The sequence below is a fragment of the Melanotaenia boesemani genome, chromosome 9 (genome assembly GCF_017639745.1).
Source record: "Melanotaenia boesemani isolate fMelBoe1 chromosome 9, fMelBoe1.pri, whole genome shotgun sequence".
Lineage (NCBI taxonomy): Eukaryota > Metazoa > Chordata > Actinopteri > Atheriniformes > Melanotaeniidae > Melanotaenia > Melanotaenia boesemani.
The window spans coordinates 30595588-30601587 of NC_055690.1; positions in this window are offsets into that span (position 1 = coordinate 30595588).

The window sequence follows — 6000 nt, forward strand, 5'->3', positions numbered from 1 at the left end:
GGCACTGCTGAGTGGATCAATAGAATCCACAGCTCTCAGTCAGGTATTCATGGCTACTTTAATTCTCTTTAGCTAGTTTATGTTTTTTTGTTTTTTGGTTTTTTTTTTTCATTCACAACCTCCTTTCCACATTTATGGCTCATAGATCTGTTCTCCTACAAACATGGTGAGGCAGTTCTCTGTTGTTTTCAATATTTATTCTGCATCCATCAAGTGTGTGACAGAGCAATATATCACATCGCTATTAGATGTTCATAAAGATGTTGCCAAGCTAGTGTGGTCCACTTCATGATGGATATGAGGCATTTTGACTGATGATTCATATATACAGTAACTGATGAAAATGGTTGCTTTATGTGTAGAACCAATAAACTAAACTGGCTCTGTTGGATTCTTGGAAACTGCCAAAGTGAAAGCTCCACTACTGGCTAGTAAGCTACACTACACTCATATCAACTCACTGGCCAATTTATTAGGTACATCATGTAAATGTAAATGATCTAATTGTTGTTCCTCCAAATTTATGATGATATGTCCTTAAACTTATCATGATGTAGCCCAGATACTTTACTTCTGAGGGTGAAAAAAAAAAAAAAAAACTTTTCATACACTATATCAGGTCTTCCCAAACCTGGCACTAAGGACAGGCTTAAGTGGGCATGGGCCACCCATTCACAAATCAGGCCCTCCCATCCAGGAATTAGCCTTTTTTATTTTAATTTGTATAATTTTGAAAATTAGTTTTTGCACTCTTGTGTTGCTGAGAAGATTTATCTCTTGAAATGTTTGCGTGTTGTGTGTGTGTGTGTGTGTGTGCATATGTGTCTGTATATTTAATCTATGTGCAAATATAAACATCAAATCTCACAATAACCTAAAGGACACATTATGTTCTATATGTTGTTGAGATATTTGGCACCAAGTCATTAACTAACTTTAGTGAAGTAGTAGTAGATTGATACATTAGGACATGAGAAAATGGTCTAACAATAACATGAAGAAAGGACCATATGTCATGCTGCAAGAATCAGCCCCTTCCAACAGCTTGGATGATTCCGGCAATGTGACTAGACCCAGCAAGATAATAACCACAGATGTGTGTCCCTCCTCATCCTCTGCCTCTGGAGGCATCGTCTGCTGCTGGATTACACTGAGTGTTCCTCCATTGTTCTTCGTTGACTCGATGTAAAAGTTTATTGAGTGAGCCTGATGAAAACATCTGTGCTTAGCATCTGTGTTGTTCAGTGTGAAACGTGATCCATGATGCTGAACTCTCATATTATCGCTGATTTGGTTCTTAACAGATCTTGGTCTCAGACAGTCTGTCATTTAATTATTAAGTCCTGTTATAGTAAGGCAATCTAAAGCGTGGAGCAAAAATGAAAACAGAAGTTAATTAACCTGTGGCGTTAATTAAACTAATGTTAAAAAAGGAAGCTGAAAGGATTTCTCAATCCTATGGAGCTAAATCTTTAAGATGGAAACACAACTGGAAAGAGCAAATCATTTTACTATAGCAGATTCTGTAAGACAACAAACATACTTCTTAACAGTAAAAGTAGAGAGGAGACCGTTAGTACTTATCTGGTTACATTTGGACCAAGTCGACCCACTTACGTTTCTGGTGAACAACTCCAGTGCACAGAGGAACTCTTGCTGGTGCTTGAGTCCTGACTAAAGTGCCCATGAAGGCCAAAGATCCATCATTGGTGGTGGTCAACAGGTTTTGGGGTCTGCAGGGTTCTCCCTCTCATTCAGTGTCATCCTAAGATGCTGCTTGGTCGGAGGTATCAACAGAGGGTGTGTAGTAAAAGGGATCTGCCATGTTATGGCAAAAGATCAAAAAGTCCAGCTTAAATGAGCTGAAAAGGGAAAAACTTAGTAAACTGGCACTGAAGCACTCAGGCTTGATTTAACCAGTTACAAAAGAAAAAGGACATTACAAAAATGGAGATTAAGCATGTGCAGTGATGGACTCTGCACCTCAGGTCTGACTATTTTCTGGATCAGCGTTTCCTCTTCATGCATGGTGACAAAACCTCATTCTTCTGCAAAGTCCATTCTCTCTCCAGTTCCTCCACCTCTTAGAAAGGTGTGGGAAGTGGAAAGTGGGAAAGATGACATGGCAAAGATTCAACTCCAAAACAACTTCCCGGCAAGACCAAAAATTCTTTGTTCTAAGTTTGGAGGGTGGAGCCACGCTCACAGGGAAGTGTACCTTACTTTCTCCAGCCAATTACATTAATTAATTGCTGTGTTGTGCCGAACAAATTTACTTTGCCTAGGGGAGCTTTATGTGTATATGTGTCCTCTTGATAATCTGAATCATTTAATTTTTTATTTAATCTTATGTATTTATTCTGAATTATGGAATCTATGGAATCTTGCTGGACCTGACCAGAGGGGACAGAAAAAGGAGGAAGACAGTGAAAAGTAGCAAAAAAGAAAGCAGAAAGAAGAAAGAGGAGACAAAGACACAACAGATAGAAGCAACAACTCTTCTATCCAAACAATCACCAGACAACCAACTGCTACACCTGTACAAAAGCACAACAGTGAATTTCCTCCAGCTTTTACAGAAAAACAAAGCTGATAATCATCAAGAGTTTCTAAATAATAACCAAATCAGCAACAAAAGATAAAGGAAAAAAACAAACAAAAAACCATCATAACAACCAAAGTACACAATACACAAACACACACACACACACACACACACACACACACACACACACACACACACACACACACACACACACACACACACAAAAAAAAAAAAACTAAACAAAAGTAGCTTGTGTTTAAACCTAATGTATAAACCCACTAGACAATTCAGGGACTGTGTCAGCATGCGGAGTATGAGGAGTGATCAGAGATGAGTGTGATCACGCCTCTACAGAGGCTAGAGGCAGACTAGGGCAGCCCAGGGACCCGGGCCCCCCGCGGTCACGGGCACAGGCCCCAGCGGGCAAAGATTGGCAGCTACCGGCCCGGCCAGGCACCGGCCATTTAGGGCTAAGACCGTGTGCCCAAATTAAACGTGGGCTTTTTTTTAAAAATAAGCTTGTCACGGAACACTGTGACCCACTGCACTAAGGACTTGGTTTAAGATGATAGGGGCCAAATTGTCCAGAGAGCTAGTCACGTTTCTGTATTCTCCATTGCTTGTGATGAAAGCACGGACCCAACCAACTCGGCCCAACTCCTAGTCTTCATTTGAGGCGTTAATGAGGACTTTGATGTGTATCAGGAACTAGTGGGCCTTGAGACTCTGACAGGGAGTGGAAGTAGGAAAACCTATGTGGCATCACTACTGATGGAGTCCTGGCTATGGTAGATTAGATAAGATACGATAAAGGGCATTTGTGTCAGACAAAGTCTGCGGGTTTTGCGGGTCAGTTTTGAAATACCATTGTATTTTACACCAAGAACAACTGTGCAATAAATTCTTTGGCCTGAAAAATGTGATGTAAGATGTGATTGCCATTGTCAATAACATTCGATCAAAAGTGCTCTCACATCGTCAGTTCCGAGCTCTCCTGGATGAGATGGATGCACAGTATGGAGACGTACTGTACCACCAGGAGGTCTGGTGGCTAAGCAGGGGGAAAGTTTTATGAAATTTCTTCGAACTGCGCAAGGAGGGGCATTTCAGACAACATGGACAAACAACATTCAAGTGCCTTCAGACAAACGCTGGATTTCCAACTTGGCTTTTCTCATGGACATTACTGAGCTGCTGAATATCCTGAATCTTCAGCTTCAAGGGAAAGACCAGGGGCCGCATTTATAAAACTGTGCATAGTAAAGCACACTACAGGTGACGTCTGTGCTGCAAAAAGGAAATGCGGCACACTTCAACTTTCAGATTTGTAAAAGCCTGCGCACACACGTCCCATGCCTGTTTCTGTTTAGAAATCAGAATCAACTCTAAAGTGGGCACACATAATGGAACGCCTTCCCATGCCCACATGGTTGCTATAAATGATCATATGAATGCCTTTAATACATCTTTATCACATAATTTGCTTGATGGCTTGGAAAGGAAAATGAGGGAATAAGTGGAATTTTTCGGGGTGTGAGACAAAGATCCTGATGGACCAGGCTGACAAACATAAAAATGTTTAATTGGTGGGCGTGGGCATTACTGGTGTCACAAAGGCAGAATTGTGGCAGCAGGGGGCAGATGTTGTCATTGCAGTGTCAGATGGCAAGACATGCCAGAAGCATCGGAACGTGCGGCTGGTTATCTCAGCCAGTAGGGCATCTGTCTGCCATGTGGAGATCGAAGTTTGAATGCCACAGACGTGAACAGTAACACCTGCCAGTTGGGACCTTAGGCAAGATGCTACAGCCCACAGTAAATAGTTTTGGAGAAAAGCGTCTGCTAAATGACAGTAATGATGCCAGTAATGTAGTCTTTTGTTTAAATGTATAAAATAAATATGTACAGATACATCTGAGATCTGTGGCAGTTTATTCAGTGTTGAATAATATTTCTTTATAGTTCCTGGGTTTTCCAAGTGGGTCAGCGGTGCTGCAGCTGTGATCGGAGAGGGTGAGGCTAGAGACTCCACCCAGCACCTCAGCAGACGTGTCCTCAGAGGAAGTCCTGCAGTTGCAGGGGGACACGATCACCACTATTAACAATGTAGCCAAGAAATTGCGGGAAATGGAGACAGTCTTGACAGAAATTCAAACAACAATTACAAAAGGATTGTGTGAGAATAAATAAAGGAAATCCCCCTCTTGTGTGTTTCATAAGCATTGCATCACTTCTAGATGCTCCAGTCTGTCCCACTCTATTGGATCTCAGAATAAATGACCGAAGCTTTCTTTTTGAATTTTATTTTACTGACCAGTAAATGTTGGCAGCAGACTCTCCACCTCATCATTTCCTTGATTTTATTCTGTACCGTTGGTGTCGCAATTTCCCGTTTTCCCATATTCTGTGTGTACGCCTGAGGCGTTGCCAGACTTCATTTACTGGGGTACGTGTAAATACAACAATTAGTTTTTGACAATAAATATTTATCATACATTAATTCAGATAATTCAGATGGAAAAAGATATATATTTCAACTCAAACGGGTTGCCAGAGCGTTAACTCTAAATAGAGGAAACAGCTTAGGGGCACATTCTGTCCCTGCATGTCATCGAGCATGAGGAGCAGGTAAACCACACACACGTCATGCAGCTCTTCCTTGTGTTGGGTGAGCGGTAAGTGCATAGCACAGTGTGAGGTCTCGTAACATGCCACAAAAACAGCCAATATATATGTATGTATGTATGTATATGTATATATATATATATATATATATATATATATATATATTTTTTAAAGAAACCAAACAACTTTGCACCAACTGAAACGTATTATTGCGTGACTTCTGTAGATGGATATCAGGAAATTCTTTACCCGAAGCAGAAACAGGGAAGAAGCAAATAGAGATGAGAAAGAGAGAGGTAAGACCGTGATGAAATCAGTTTTAGGTTGGATATTTGACAGATATTTGCACTGGAGCAACCAGCGTGTCAATTAGGGACCATCAACAAATGGCTTTCCGTCAAATGGAAATTCTCATAAAGGACATAAAAGAATATTTTCATACTAAAGAAAAGCTGAATTGAAGCAGATGACCACCCAAAAAAGACACAACTCTTCCCAATTTTCTTCAATTTTTGTCATATTTTATATTAATATTATTATTAAAATAATCAATAATCGCTATTGGAGGCCTATTTTCTTAAATAACTTCTAAACCAAGTGACCCAGTCACTTCAAACCAAAGCTGAGTTGAAGCAGATGACCGTCCAAACAAGACACAACTCTTTCTACCTTTCTTAAGCTGAGTCACAGTCAAGCGAATGACTACTTTGTGGAATTGAAAAATAGGCAGTACGCTTAAATGCTCAAAAATTAAACAAACTCTTCAGAATGAGTTAACCTATCACCCTGAAAACCAGGTAATAACCATTAATGTGGAATATGTATGAGGA